The following is a 15,857-nucleotide window of genomic DNA, read 5'->3' as shown; positions in this document are numbered from 1 at the left end:
AGGCACAAACCCACCGTCGCTGGACCAGACAGGACTGGCAAAAAGTGCTCTTCACTGACGAGTCGTGGTTTTGTCTCACCCGGGGTGATGGTCATATTCGCGTTTATCGTCGAAGGAATGAGTGTTACACCGAGGCCTGTACTCTGGAGTGGGATCGATTGGGAGGTGGAGCGGTTATGGTCTGGGGCGGTGTGTCTCATCATCGGACTGAGCTTGTCATTGCAGGCAATCTCAACGCTGTGCATTACAGGGAAGACATCCTCTTCCCTCATGTGGTACCCTTCCGACAGGCTCATCCTGACATAACCCTCCAGCATGACAATGCCACCAGCCATACTGCTCGTTCTGTGTGTGATTTCCTGCAAGACAGGAATGTCAGTGTTCTGCATTGGCCAGTGAGGAGCCCGGATCTCAATCCCATTGAGCACGTCTAGGACCTGTTGGATCGGAGGGTGAGGGCTAGGGCCATTCCCTCCAGGAAAATCCAGGAACTTACACGTGTCTTGGTGGAAGAGTGGGGTAACATCTCACAGCAAGAACTGTCCAATCTGGTGCAGTCCATGATGAGGAGATGCACTGCAGTACTTAATGCAGCTGGTGGCCACACCAGATACTGACTGTTACTTTTGATTTTGACTCCCCCTTTGTTCAGGGACACATTATTCCATTTCTGTTCGTCACATGTCTATGGAACTTGTTCAGTTTGTCTCAGTTGTTGAATCTTGTTTTGTTCATACAAACATTTGCACATGTGCTGACTGTGCTGAAAATAGATGCAGTTGACAGTGAGAGGACGTTTCTTTTTTTGCTGAGTGTAGGTTGACCCAAACAGTACAAACATCTTCTGAGCATCTCCTAATCTTTGGAGAGTTTTTTGTTCATCGAGAGATGCATAGAACCTCATCAGTGACAAAGTTTTGAATAGTTTTCCAATCACTGCATCAGACTGAAGATTAAGTTAGTTACAGGTCAGTGGGAGCGTTATCCACATTGAAGGTGAAAGGAGAGGAAAACAACAGTATGTTATTTTTCAACACATTTTAAAAGGTACTCCCACATCTGAGTATATCATCTTATTTGCAGGTACATGGCAACAGTTGAACAAGATGAAGGAAAAAGGAAACCGCACACTGCTCTTGATAGTATCACCTATCTTTAATAAGCTTACGTATCGGCCACACGGCCTTCGTCAGAGCTTTTGGGATTTTTTGAAAGTTGCATCATTATGTAGACCTGGCCCCACCCACATCCGTTGTACACATCGAAGGGGGTTGGAGGTAAAGGAAAATTGAATAAGTGTTACCAAATATAACAATATGCATTTCATAAATATTACAAAAGTGTATAAATAAGGCGTATTAAACACGTCTGTAAAATCTCAATGAGGACATAGTACATTTTCATTAGTCACTGGGTACATCGTACGAAAAACGTCAGAATAATCTACAAGAGACACATATTTCATGTTCAAATTCACAACATAACATACATAGGCATACATAATGTCTGGAGGGTGAAAATCCCAAAATATCTCTTTTACTCAGAGTATTATTTATTTCTCCTCCCCTGTCTGATATCTTAACTTTCTCTACGCCACAAAATCTAAAGGTGGAAATGTCATGCTTCAGGTCATTAAAATGTACAGCGACTGGATAATCCCTGTCGTTTCTCCTGATTTAACTTTTATGTTCACTAATTCTCTGTTTGAGAGAGCAGGTGGTTTTACCGACATAACAGAGCCCACATGGACATTTAATAATGTAAATAACATGGGTGGTGGAACATATAATAATGTCATTTATTTGGAACCGTTTTCCTGTGTGTGGGTGGCAGAAATATTCACACTACATCATGTTGTTACACTGTGCGCATCCTCTGCATTTATAGCTACCATTTGGTAGAGGGCGTAAAAGAGCTTGGCTAATTTTATTTTGTGGCTGGCAGTTGGCATGAACCAATTTATCGCGTAAATTGCGACCTCTCTTATACACAATACGTGGTGGATATTTAAATTCAGCCGGCAGAGCTGGATCCGATGATAAAATATGCCAGTGTTTCTTGACCACACCTCCCACTTTTCGCGAATTCAAAGTATATGTAGTTGTGAACATTACAGAGTGTTCTTTAGCTTTAGTATATGTAGTTGTGAACATTACAGTGTTCTTTAGTATAGGTAGTTGTGAACATTACAGAGTGTTCTTTAGTATATGTAGTTGTGGACATTACAGAGTGTTCTTTAGTATATGTAGTTGTGAACATTACGGAGTGTTTTTTAGTATATGTAGTTGTGAACATTACAGAGTGTTCTTTAGCTTTAGTATATGTAGTTGTGAACATTACAGAGTGTTCTTTAGTATATGTAGTTGTGAACATTACAGAGTGTTCTTTAGTATATGTAGTTGTGAACATTACAGAGTGTTCTTTAGTATATGTAGTTGTGAACATTACAGAGTGTTCTTTAGCTTTAGTATATGTAGTTGTGAACATTACAGAGTGTTCTTTAGTATATGTAGTTGTGAACATTACAGAGTGTTCTTTAGTATATGTAGTTGTGAACATTACAGAGTGTTCTTTAGTATATGTAGTTGTGAACATTACAGAGTGTTCTTTAGTATATGTAGTTGTGAACATTACAGAGTGTTCTTTAGTATAGGTAGTTGTGAACATTACAGAGTGTTCTTTAGCTTTAGTATATGTAGTTGTGAACATTACAGAGTGTTCTTTAGCTTTAGTAAATGTAGTTGTGAACATTACAGAGTGTTCTTTAGCTTTAGTATATGTAGTTGTGAACATTACAGAGTGTTCTTTAGCTTTAGTATATGTAGTTGTGAACATTACAGAGTGTTCTTTAGTATATGTAGTTGTGAACATTACAGAGTGTTCTTTAGTATATGTAGTTGTGAACATTACAGAGTGTTCTTTAGCTTTAGTATATGTAGTTGTGAACATTACAGAGTGTTCTTTGGCTTTAGTGGGTCTTTTTTGTAGCAGTTCATCTCATGTTTTTTCCAATGCCAAATTATGAGCTTCATCCACACATTGTGACGAATAGCCTCTTCTTAGAAACCTAATGCTCATCTCCACTGCTGTTTCTAGATAATCCTCTGTGGAGTGGTTTATACGGCGCAGTCTGAAAAACTGGCTTCTTGGAAGTCCTCTTTTTTTAATGGCTCAGTGTGGAAGCTGTCACTCTGTAATATAGTATTTCTGTCCGTTTCTTTTCTGTAGGGTTCCATTTGATTTCTCAATCCACATATCAAGATAGTGAACACGTTGAGTGTCACGTTCAATAGTGAATTTGAGATTAGGGTCAGTGTCATTCAGTAGTGCCATAAAATCTGGCAATTCTTCTTCAGTTCCTTCCCATATACAAAAAATGTCGTCAATATATCGATACCACTTCAGGACTTTATTCAAAAATTGATTCTCGTTTACATTATTAACAAAATGTTCTTCAAAAAGACCCATATAAAGGTTAGCATAACTCGGAGCGAATGTAGAGCCCATCGATGTTCCATTCGTTTGTAGGTAGTATTCATCATCAAACCTGAAATAGTTGTACGTCAAAACATATTCAGCCAATTCTAGAATGAAGTTTATTGGTGGATATTCATTAGTATCTCTGTCCCCCAAATAGTGTACTAGTGCTGCAAGCCCCCCCCCCCCCCCCCCCCACCCCCTGTCTGTAGAGTCTTTTACATATGATGGCAATGATTGCACATGAGTTTTAGTAAAAGAGTCTACAAAGTTCAACAAAGGCTCTAGCATTGAGCCTATTCCTGCAACCACTGGTCTGCCTTGATAGTTGCCTTGTTGTGTTTTAGGTTTGTGTAATTTCGGTAAAATATATATGCATGGACGTATGGCACATTTGCAGCAAAGATATATACCGGAGAGTTTACAATCTAACCAGACACTTAGGTATGTGTAGTTGTCCACATATTCTAAGTCAGAACTGTCCAGATTAGTGATGCTAGGCGGGCAGGCAGGTGCGGGCAGCGATCGGTTGAAGAGCATGCATTTAGTTTTACTTGCATTTAAGAGCAGTTGGAGACCATGGAAGGAGAGTTGTATGGCATTGAAGCTTGTCTGGAGGTTAGTTAATTAACACAGTGTCCAAAGACGGGCCAGATGTATACAGAATGGTGTCGTCTGCGTAGAGGTGGATCAGAGAATCACCAGCCGCAAGAGCAACATCATTCATGTAAACAGAGAAAAGAGTCGGAATTGAACCCTGTGGCACCCCCATAGAGACTGCCAGAGGTCCGGACAACAGGCCCGCCGATTTGACACACTGAACTCTGTCTGAGAAGTAGTTGGTGAACCAGGTGAGGCAGTCATTTGGGAAACCAAGGCTGTTGAGTCTGCCGATAAGAATGCGGTGATTGACAGAGTCAAAAGCCTTGGCCAGGTCGATGAAGACGTCTGCACAGTACTGTCTTTTATCTATGGTGATTATGATATCGTTTAGGACCTTGAGGGTGGCTGAGGTGCACCCATGACCAGCTCGGAAACCAGATTGCATAGCGGAGAAAGTACGAGGGTGATTCGAAATGGTCGGTGATCTGTTTGTTAACTTGGCTTTTGAAGACATTAAAAAGGCAGGGTAGGTTAGATATAGGTCTGTAACAGTTTACAGGTCTAGAGTGTCTCCCCCTTTGAAGATGGGGATGACCGCAGCAGTAGCTTTCCAATCTTTAGGGATCTCAGATGATATGAGATGTTGAACAGGCTAGTAATAGGGGTTGCAACAATTGAGGCAGATCATTTTAGAAGGGTCCAGATTGTCTAGCCCAGGTGATTTGTAGGGGTCCAGATTTGGCAGCTTTTTCAGAACATCAGCTATCTGGATTTGGGTGAAGGGGAGATGGGAGAGGCTTGGGCAAGTTGCTGTGGGGGGTGAAGAGTTGTTGACCGGAATAGGGGTAGCCAGGAGGAAAGCATGTCCATCCTTAGAAAAATGCTCGATTATAGTATATTTATCGGTGGTGACTGTTTTCTAGCCTCAGTGCAGTGGGCAGCTGGGAGGAGGTGCTCTTATTCTCCATGGACTTTACAGTGTCCAACAACTCTTTGGATTTTGTGCTACAGGATGCAAATTTCTGTTTGAAAAAGCTATATTTTGCTTTCCTTACTGCCTTTGTATATTGGTTCCTAACTTCCCTGAAAAGTTGCATGTCGTGGGGGCTATTCGATGCTAATGCAGTACGCCACAGGATGTTTTTGTGCTGGTCAAGGGCAGTCAGATCTGGGGTGAACCACGGGCTATATCTGTTCCTGGTTCTACATTTTTTGAATGGAGCATGCTTATTTAAGATGGTGAGGAAAGCACTTTTAAAGAATAACCAGGCATCCTCTATTGACGGGATGAGGTCAATATCTTTCCAGGATACCCGGGCCAGGTCGATTAGAAAGGCCTGCTCGCTGAAGTGTTTTAGGGAGCTTTTGACTGTGATGAGGGGTGGTCGTTTGACCGCGGACCCATTACGGATGCAGGCAATGAGGCAGTGATTGCTGAGATCCTGGTTGAAGACAGCAGAGGTGTATAATTGTGTTATTATTATTATTGTGTTATTGCCAGCAGCATACCACCCTACATACCACTGCTGGCTTTTTTCTGAAGCCAAGCAGGGTTGGTCCTGGTCAGTTCCTGGATGGGAGACCAGATGCTGCTGGAAGTGGTGTTGGAGGGCCAGTAGGAGGCACTCTTTCCTCTGGTCTAAAAAAATATCCCAATGCCCCAGGACACTGCCCTGTGTAGGGTGCCGTCTTACGGATGGGACGTTAAACGGTGTCCTGACTTTCTGAGGTCATTATGGCAATTTTGCAGCAAAGATATATAAATATAAATATATATAAAGATCCCATGGCACTAAACCCCGGTGTCCTGGCTAAATTCCCAATCTGGCCCTCGTACTATCACGGTCACCTAATAATCCCCAGTTTACAATTGGCTCATTCATCCCCCTCCTTTCCTCTGTAACTATTCCCCAGGTCGTTGCTGCAAATGAGAACGTGTTCTCAGTCAACTTACCTGGTAAAATAATGGATAAATAAATAAAATGGTCAGGATGATATCTATGAGGGTGCCTGAGTTTACGTATTTGGGGTTGTACCTGGTAGGTTCCATGATAATTTGGGTGAGATTGAGGGCATGTATCTTAGATTGTAGGACGACCGAGGTGTTAAGCATATCCCAGTTTAGGTCACTGAGCAGTACAAACTCTGAAGATAAATGGGGGGCAATTAATTCACATATGGTGTCCAGGGCGCAGCTGGGGGCTGAGGGGGGTCTGTAACAAGCGGCAACAGTGAGAGACTTATTTCTGGAAAGGTGGATTCTTAAAAGTAGAAGCTCGAACTGTTTGGGCACAGACCTGGATAGTAAGACAGAACTCTGCATGCTATCTCTGCAGTAGATTGCAACTCCACCCATTTTGGCAGTTCTATCTTGGCGGAAAATGTTATAGTTGGGGATAGAAATTTCAGAATTTTTGGTGGCCTTCCTAAGCCAGGATTCAGACACGGCTAGGACATCAGGGTTGGCAGAGTGTGCTAAAGCAGTGAAAAAAACAAACTTAGGGAGGAGGCTTCTAATGTTAACATGCATGAAACCAAAGCTTTTACGGTTACAGAAGTCAACAAATGATAGTGCCTGGGAAATAAGAGTGGAACTGGAGGCTACAGGGCCTGGGTTAACCTCTACATCACCAGAGGAACAGCGGAGGAGGAGGAGGATAAGGGTACAGCTAAAGCCTATAAGAACTGGTCGTCCAGTGCGTTGGGGACGGAGAATAAAAGGAGCAGATTTCTGGCCGTGGTAAAATAGATTCAAGGCATAATAGGTGAGGTTTCTGCATGTGTGTGGAGTGGGACAAAAGAGCTATCTAATGCATTTTGAGCGGGACTGAGGGCTCTACAGTGAAATAAAGCAATAAAAACTAGCCACGACAGCAGTAGACAAGGCATAGTGACATTAGAGAGAGGCATAAAGCAATCACAGGTGTTGATCAGGAGAGCTAAGACAACCCAGGCCTGCTTTTTGCCCAGGCCTGCTCTATCCTCTCCCTCTATCCTTCCTCTCTCCCTCTATCCTCCCTCTCCTACCTCTATCCTCACTCTCATTCTCTATCCTCTCCCTCTATCCTCCCTCTCTCCCTCTCTCCTTCTATCCTCTCCCTCTATCCTCCCCCTCCTCCCTCTATCCTCACTCTCTTTCTCTATCCTCTCCCTCTATCCTCCCCCTCCTCCCTCTATCCAACCCTCTCTTTCTCTATCCTTTTAATTTTTATTTAACCTTTATTTAACTAGGCAAGTCAGTTAAGAACATATTCTTGTTTACAATGACGGCCTACATTGACCCGGACGACGCTGGGCCAAATGTGCGCCGCCCTATGGGACTCCCAATCCCGGCCAGTTGTGATACAGCCGAGAGAGGAGAGAGGAGGCAGAGAAGAGGTGGTGGAGAGCAAAGGTGAGGTCGGGGAGAGAGAGGAGGCAGAGGTGAGGTGGGGGAGAGAGGAGGCAGAGAAGATGTGGTGGAGAGAGAGAGGAGGTGGAGAGAGAGAGGAGGTGGGGAGAGAGAGAGGAGGTGGGGAGAGAGAGAGGAGGTGGGGAGAGAGAGAGGAGGTGGGGGAGAGAGAGGTGAGGTGGGGTGGGGGAGAGAGAGGAGGCATAGGTGAGGTGGGGGAGAGAGAGGAGGCAGAAAAGAGGTGGGGGAGAGAGGTGAGGTTGGGGAGAGTGAGGAGGCAGAGAAGAGGTTGGGGGGAGAGAGAGGAGGCAGAGAACAGGTGGGGGAGAGAGAGGAGGCAGAGAACAGATGGGGGAGAGAGAGGAGGCAGAGAACAGATGGGGAGAGAGAGGAGGCAGAGAACAGATGGGGGAGAGAGAGGAGGCAGAGAACAGGTGGGGGAGAGAGAGGAGGCAGAGAAGAGGTGGGGGAGAGTGAAGAGGCAGAGAAGAGGTTGGGGAGAGAGAGGAGGTGGGGGAGAGAGAGGGGGCAGAGAAGAGGTTGGGGAGAGTGAGGAGGCAGAGAAGAGGTTGGGGAGAGAGAGAGGAAGCTGAGAAGAGGTTGGGGAGAGAGAGGAGGAAGAGAAGAGGTGGGGGAGAGAGAGGAGGCAGAGAAGAGGTTGGGGAGAGAGAGGAGGAAGAGAAGAGGTTGGGGGAGAGAGAGGAGGCAGAGAAGAGGTGGGGGAGAGAGAGGTGAGGTTGGGGAGAGAGAGGAGGCAGAGAAGAGGTTGGGAGAGAGAGGAGGAAGAGAAGAGGTTGGGAAGAGAGAGGAGGCAGAGAAGAGGTGGGGGAGAGAGAGGTGAGGTTGGGGAGAGAGAGGAGGAAGAGAAGAGGTTGGGGGAGAGAGAGGAGGCAGAGAAGAGGTGGGGGAGAGAGGTGAGGTTGGGGAGAGAGAGGCAGCAGAGAAGAGGTTGGGGAGAGAGAGGAGGAAGAGAAGAGGTTGGGAAGAGAGAGGAGGCAGAGAGGAGGTTGGGGAGAGAGAGGAGGAAGAGAATAGGTTGGGGGAGAGAGAGGAGGCAGAGAAGAGGTGGGGGAGAGAGGTGAGGTTGGGGAGAGAGGAGGAAGAGAAGAGGTGGGGGAGAGAGAGGTGAGGTTGGGGAGAGAGAGGAGGAAGAGAAGAGGTTGGGGGAGAGAGAGGAGGCAGAGAAGAGGTGGGGGAGAGAGGTGAGGTTGGGGAGAGAGAGGCAGCAGAGAAGAGGTTGGGGAGAGAGAGGAGGAAGAGAAGAGGTTGGGAAGAGAGAGGAGGCAGAGAGGAGGTTGGGGAGAGAGAGGAGGAAGAGAATAGGTTGGGGGAGAGAGAGGAGGCAGAGAAGAGGTGGGGGAGAGAGGTGAGGTTGGGGAGAGAGGAGGAAGAGAAGAGGTGGGGGAGAGAGAGGTGAGGTTGGGGAGAGAGAGGAGGAAGAGAAGAGGTTGGGGGAGAGAGAGGAGGCAGAGAAGAGGTGGGGGAGAGAGGTGAGGTTGGGGAGAGAGAGGAGGCAGAGAAGAGGTGGGGGAGAGAGGTGAGGTTGGGGAGAGAGAGGCAGCAGAGAAGAGGTTGGGGAGAGAGAGGAGGAAGAGAAGAGGTTGGGAAGAGAGAGGAGGCAGAGAGGAGGTTGGGGAGAGAGAGGAGGAAGAGAATAGGTTGGGGGAGAGAGAGGAGGCAGAGAAGAGGTGGGGGAGAGAGGTGAGGTTGGGGAGAGAGGAGGAAGAGAAGAGGTGGGGGAGAGAGAGGTGAGGTTGGGGAGAGAGAGGAGGAAGAGAAGAGGTTGGGGGAGAGAGAGGAGGCAGAGAAGAGGTGGGGGAGAGAGGTGAGGTTGGGGAGAGAGAGGAGGCAGAGAAGAGGTGGGGGAGAGAGAGTTGAGGTTGGGGAGAGAGAGGAGGAAGAGAAGAGGTTGGGGGAGAGAGAGGAGGCAGAGAAGAGGTGGGGGAGAGAGGTGAGGTTGGGGAGAGAGAGGAGGCAGAGGTGAGGTTGGGAAGAGAGAGGAGGCAGAGGTGAGGTTGGGGAGAGAGGGGAGGCAGAGAAGAGGTGGGGGAGAGAGAGGAGGAAGAGAAGAGGTTGGGAAGAGAGAGGAGGCAGAGAAGAGGTTGGGGAGAGAGAGGAGGAAGAGAAGAGTTTGGGGGAGAGAGAGGAGGCAGAGAAGAGGTGGGGGAGAGAGAGGTGAGGTTGGGGAGAGAGAGGAGGCAGAGGTGAGGTTGGGAAGAGAGAGGAGGCAGAGGTGAGGTTGGGGAGAGAGAGGAGGCAGAGAAGAGGTGGGGGAGAGAGAGGAGGCAGAGAAGAGTTTGGGGAGAGAGAGGAGGCAGAGAAGAGGTTTTGGAGAGAGAGGAGGCAGAGGTGAAGTTGGGGAGAGAGAGGTGAGGTTGGGAAGAGAGAGGAGGCAGAGAAGAGGTTTTGGAGAGAGAGGAGGCAGAGGTGAGGTTGGGGAGAGAGAGGAGGAAGAGAAGAGGTTGGGGGAGAGAGAGGAGGCAGAGAAGAGGTGGGGGAGAGAGAGTATGCAGAGAAGAGGTTGGGGGGGGAGGCAGAGAAGAGGTAGGGGAGAGAGGAGGCAGAGGTGAGGTGGGGGGGAGAGAGGAGGCAGAGAAGAGGTGGGGGAGAGCAGAGGTGAGGTGGCACACAAACAAACAAACAAACACACACACACACACCGCCAGCCCTGCCAACATTTCCCTCCCTGCAGCTTTTGACCCCTCCAGGAGGATCATCCATCCAGAAACACCCATCTGTGCCTGTCTCTCCAAAGAGAGGAGAGGGGTGGGTGTGCGGACGTGTTTGTGTGTTAGAGAGAGCAGCATAACCAGCACAGTCCTGAGCTCTGAGAATAGAATACACTGCATGTATGAGACTTGGCCCATACATTACACACACACACACACACACACACACACACACACACACACACACACACACACACACACACACACACACACACACACACACATACACACATACACACATACACACACACTGAGTTAGATGAGGTGCCAGTCCCCAGCTGCAGTCACTGTCAGAAAGGCCATCCCAGCTGTGCCTCTGGAGCTGGGTCACCTGATCCATGTCCTCACCTTTGGCCTCATTTCCTGTCACTGATGACCAATGCAAGTAGAGGCAATCCCCCCAGGCCCCTCCCTCAGAGTTACTGAGGATTTATCGCAATGTTCTGATTCCAGTATGACTTGGATTTCCTTTCTGCTTTTCTTGACTTTCTCAAATATTAAAGTAGTACCACATTGTTTGATGACAGCGTTGTTGGCTGGTGAATCACACTATACAGGAAGTAATCCCACGTGCCTCACACACAACAGTAGCTTGGTAAGCATACGCCCTTTATTGACTGCAATACAACACAACCAATCAATGTTCAACTAGGTTATTTGATTTATTCAGTACCATACTGTACAGGAGAGTAATAACGCAAACAGTCGTAACCTCAGTATAGCCTAACTGTAGGATAATTAATGAATAGCCCACAGCTATCGTACACACACACACACACACACACACACACACACACACACACACATTGAAAGGCTTAGTTTCTTTGATGTGGATTAGTGAGCTAATAGAATGGTCTACTGTGGCTACAGGAGGACTAGTGAGTGGTAGACCTGGCAGCATGTCTCTGAACGTTGGCCTGTAGAAATACATGGATATAGAGAGGCTGGGGGAAAACACTAGGGATCCCTTAGTGGAGAAGCCAGTCTATGCTGCTATACGTCAAGGACGGATTTCCAAAATTCAGACTACAGATGTAGGATCTTAATTTGAGCCAGTTTGCTACAGCAGGACAATAATCCTGCAGCAACAGGAAATGTGAATTATTGTGTGTATTATAATGAATGGATATTTCTCAGCAACTAAACTGACCAAATTAAGATCCTACAGCTGTAAACCTTTTCCTCGACTAAAAAACACTTTCAATTGAGATACCTGCCTCTAATCTAGAGGTAGTGATGAAACCAATTCATTACCCTGAATGTACATTTAAGCGATGCGTTGATTGTTGCATTTCTCAGGGAAGTCCACAGGTCGATTTGGTTATCTATCTATTTCACAGGAGGTTGGTCTCACCTTAGGTACCAACAACAGGCTTGTGGTAATGGAGCGGAATCAGTGGAATGGTATCAAATACATCAGACTCATGGTTTCCATGGTTTCCAGGTGTTTGATATCATTCCATTTGCTCCATTCCATTATTATGAGCCGTCCTCCCCTTAACAGCCTCCTGTGATCTGTTTTCTATCCTGAGGTCGGATTGGTTGCCTGTTACACGTTATGGTTTCAGAAGCCAGGATAATTAGGATTGATTTCTGAGAAAGCTACATTTCTACTGCCTCCCTTCCAGCTAAAGCTCTCTGTTGAAGTATTGAAACCAGCGCTGCTGAGCCAGCTGCTGCCGAGCCAGCTGCTGCCGAGGTGTGTTGTGTTTATTTGTTCCATATGAGGCTCTTTTAATAAACAAAGACACATCTCTGGTCTCTCTCCTTCACCTCTCAATTTGTATTGTTGTGCTTGGGGTGTGTGTGTGTTTGTGTGTCTCAACTCCCTAACCCAATTCCCTTGGACCTCAATGAGCCTGCATTATAAATTACTTTGTTTTTCTAGGTAAGGCACGGAATTATACGGTAGCGCTCGCTGCTCTGGGGGAAATTAGAGTTGTGATCGCAGAAGATTGTGAGCGCAATTTGTTTTTGGAAGCTTGCATGTTTTTCAAAGCCATATTGGAAAGAAAATGTGCAATTATTGATCGGCAAAGTCATTTAGAGTGGTGTGGTTCGGATAGGAAGCCTTAAATGTAAACTTAGAACCATTTTCCTGATAATGGAAGTTGAAATGAATCTCTGCGACTAGATCCACCAGCCAAGGTCATTTCAGAGCAGCCTGCTGCGGCATTCCTTGGTTGCTCAAACTGTGTGTGTGTGTGTTTTGCATTCGTTGTTTGCCTGCCCGTGATTGTGTGGGTGGGCCTTTGTGAGTGTGAGGGTGTGTGCTTGTGGGCCTGTGTGTGTGTTTCTTCATACATGCGTGTGTGCACGCTTGTGTGTGCACGCTTGCATACGTGTATGTGCGTGTGTGCGTTTAAGCGTGTGTGTGTGTGTGTGTGTGTGTGTGTGTGTGCATCATTCATTGGGGATCGAGTCTTGCTTAATGGGCTCCAATTACATCTGATGCTTCCATCCATCCTGGGCCTGGCCCTGTCGCCACGGCAGCAGGAGAGTGTGGGTGTCACTGCTCTAAGCCGTCACCATGGATTATGGGATGGATGTGCAGCCAGGGAGGGTCTGAAGCTGAATACACACACACATGCACGCAAAGGGTGGCTACTTTGAAGAATCTATAATATAAAATATATATAGATTTGTTTATGTCACGCTCTGTATAGAATAGAAGCACGTGCGCAACCTCGGAAAATCATTTGTAGAAAATATCATTTTCATTTTATTCAGCTTTGTTCAATTGTGTTCTTCTTAATATAAAATAATATACAAATAATGCCACCGGAATTATGAGCAAATCTCATCTGCTAAATGAACTAGTGTAGCCCACAGCCATATGGCATAGCCACATCAGGACCTAACATAAGGACAACTCAGAGTATACTTTTCTGTTCTTCTGACATAAGCTACATTTTCTTCATATCCTGTTTCTTTAGACCTGTCTAAAATTAAAAATGGATTTACTGTGATGGTTATAGGTTATATTAAATGGATTTATTGTGATGGTTATAGGTTATATTAAATGGATTTATTGTGATGGTTATAGGTTATATTAAATGGATTTATTGTGATGGTTATAGGTTATATTAAATGGATTTATTGTGATGGTTATAGGTTATATTAAATGGATTTATTGTGATGGTTATAGGTTATATTAAATGGATTTATTGTGATGGTTATAGATTATATTAAATGGATTTATTGTGATGGTTATAGGTTATATTAAATGGATTTATTGTGATGGTTATAGGTTATATTAAATTGATTTATTGTGATGGTTATAGGTTATATTAAATGGATTTATTGTGATGGTTATAGGTTATATTAAATTGATTTATTGTGATGGTTATAGGTTATATTAAATGGATTTATTGTGATGGTTATAGGTTATATTAAATGGATTTATTGTGATGGTTATAGGTTATATTAAATGGATTTATTGTGATGGTTATAGGTTATATTACATGGATTTATTGTGATGGTTATAGGTTATATTAAATGGATTTATTGTGATGGTTATAGGTTATATTAAATGGATTTATTGTGATGGTTATAGGTTATATTAAATGGATTTATTGTGATGGTTATAGGTTATATTAAATGGATTTATTGTGATGGTTATAGGTTATATTAAATGGATTTATTGTGATGGTTATAGGTTATATTAAATGGATTTATTGTGATGGTTATAGGTTATATTAAATGGATTTATTGTGATGGTTATAGGTTATATTAAATGGATTTATTCTGGGTTTTTTAAATGTAGATGTTCCAAAGGTCTGCATCGGGGCTCGTAGGCTGTGCGTGGAAGATGCCAAACATGTTTTCGTTAATGAATGGTCAATTACCATGAGACCAGCAGTTATTTGCATGACAATCACTGACCGACAAAATTTCATGACCACCACAGCCCTACCTAACACGCACACACACGTACGTACGCACACACACGCACACACTCACTCTCCTGGCTTGATAAATAACCTTGAAGGAAATGACAAATGACTCAAGTCTTAAAGCTTTGTTCTCGCTGACTAAATCATGGTGGGTAATATCATTTTCTTTCCTAATCTTTTTTTTTTACAGGAAGAAGTTGTTCTCTGGATTCCCAAGTGAGGATTCTGTGAGGCTTCTAAAAAAGGTAAGCACCTTTAGGTTGGAGGATACTTTCAGGGTATGGGATGGTTGGACTAAGACAGATGTTTGATAAGAAGGTAAAGGACAGATCATAATTTGGGCCAGTGGAGGCTTCTGTGGGGAGGACGGTCATGATAATGGCTGGAACTGATTGAATGGAATGGCATCAAACTATGTGTTGGGTGTATTTGATAACATTCCACTCCACAAGCCCATCCTCCCCAATTAAGGTGCCACCAACCTAGTGCCCGTACGGGCTCGGGAGAGACGAAGGTCGTGAGCCATGCATCCTCTGAAACACAACCCAACCAAGCCGCACTGCTTCTTAACACAGCACGCATCCAACCTGGAAGCACCAATGTGTCGGAGGAAACACCATACACCTAGCAACCTGGTCAGCGTGCACTGCGCCTGGCCCGCCACAGGAGTCGCGGGACTTGTGCCAATTGTGCGTCGCCCCATGGACCTCCCGGGCTCGAACCCAGAGTCTCTGGTGGCACAGCCTTAGACCACTGCGCCACCCGGGAGGCCACTTTATGGTTGTTTATTAGCTTCCTGTGTGTGCTTGTGACCATGTAAAATCTGGGTTTTCTTATTGGGCTGTAGAACTCAGCTGCACAGTAGTTTATACAATTTTACTGGCTATGTGACATTTGTGTATTGAGCAGGCTTGGATGGGCGGAACTGAGATAAACTGGGGTGAACTGAACTGAATGTAGCCGGGCTGGGCAGAACACGCCTTTGCTGTCACTGCTGTGTTGTCCTGTCCTGACCAGTATTACTCTAGTTTAGGTAGTCCCCTCACTAATGAGCATTGCTGTGACCACAAGCAAGCAAGCAAGCAGGCGGGCGGGCGGGCGGGCGGGCGGGCGGGCGGGCGGGCGGGCGGACAGGCAGGCAGACAGACAGACAGACAGACAGACAACATCACTCCTAGCCAGTCAGACACAGAAACAGACTATTGTACCAAGTCAAGCAGAATGGTTTAGAAAGAGAAACAGACAGCAGCCTAAATGCAGCTCATCTTTCACTGAGCCAACTGGAGAATGACGCCCATCCCCATAGACACACCATTATATCAACACTCACGCCCATCCCCATCCCCATAGACACACCATTATATCAACACTCACGCCCATCCCCGTCCCCATAGACACACCATTATATCAACACTCATGCCCATCCCCATAGACACACCATTATATCAACACTCACGCCCATCCCCGTCCCCATAGACACACCATTATATCAACACTCATGCCCATCCCCGTCCCCATAGACACACCATTATATCAACACTCATGCCCATCCCCGTCCCCATAGACACACCATTATATCAACACTCACGCCCATCCCCGTCCCCATAGACACACCATTATATCAACACTCATGCCCATCCCCATAGACACACCATTATATCAACACTCACGCCCATCCCCGTCCCCATAGACACACCATTATATCAACACTCACTCCCATCCCCATCCCCATAGACACACCATTATATCAACACTCATGCC

General features: G+C 45.7%; 1 protein-coding gene across 2 annotated transcripts in view; it reads left to right on the top strand.

Annotated features, from left to right (window-relative positions):
- LOC110504230 (alpha-(1,6)-fucosyltransferase) overlaps positions 1-15,857 on the top strand; it is a 149,876-nt gene that overhangs the window by 47,837 nt on the left and 86,182 nt on the right. For both annotated transcript variants that reach the window (XM_036962384.1, XM_036962383.1), the window contains exon 2: positions 14,287-14,341. The gene's annotated coding sequence lies outside the window, so the exon portion shown is untranslated. The remainder of the gene's footprint in view (positions 1-14,286; positions 14,342-15,857) is intronic.

Source organism: Oncorhynchus mykiss, chromosome 25, assembly GCF_013265735.2.
Source record: "Oncorhynchus mykiss isolate Arlee chromosome 25, USDA_OmykA_1.1, whole genome shotgun sequence".
Taxonomy (NCBI): Eukaryota; Metazoa; Chordata; class Actinopteri; order Salmoniformes; family Salmonidae; genus Oncorhynchus; species Oncorhynchus mykiss.
Note: the sequence above shows the minus strand (reverse complement) of the source record. Positions and strands in the feature narration are given on the sequence as shown.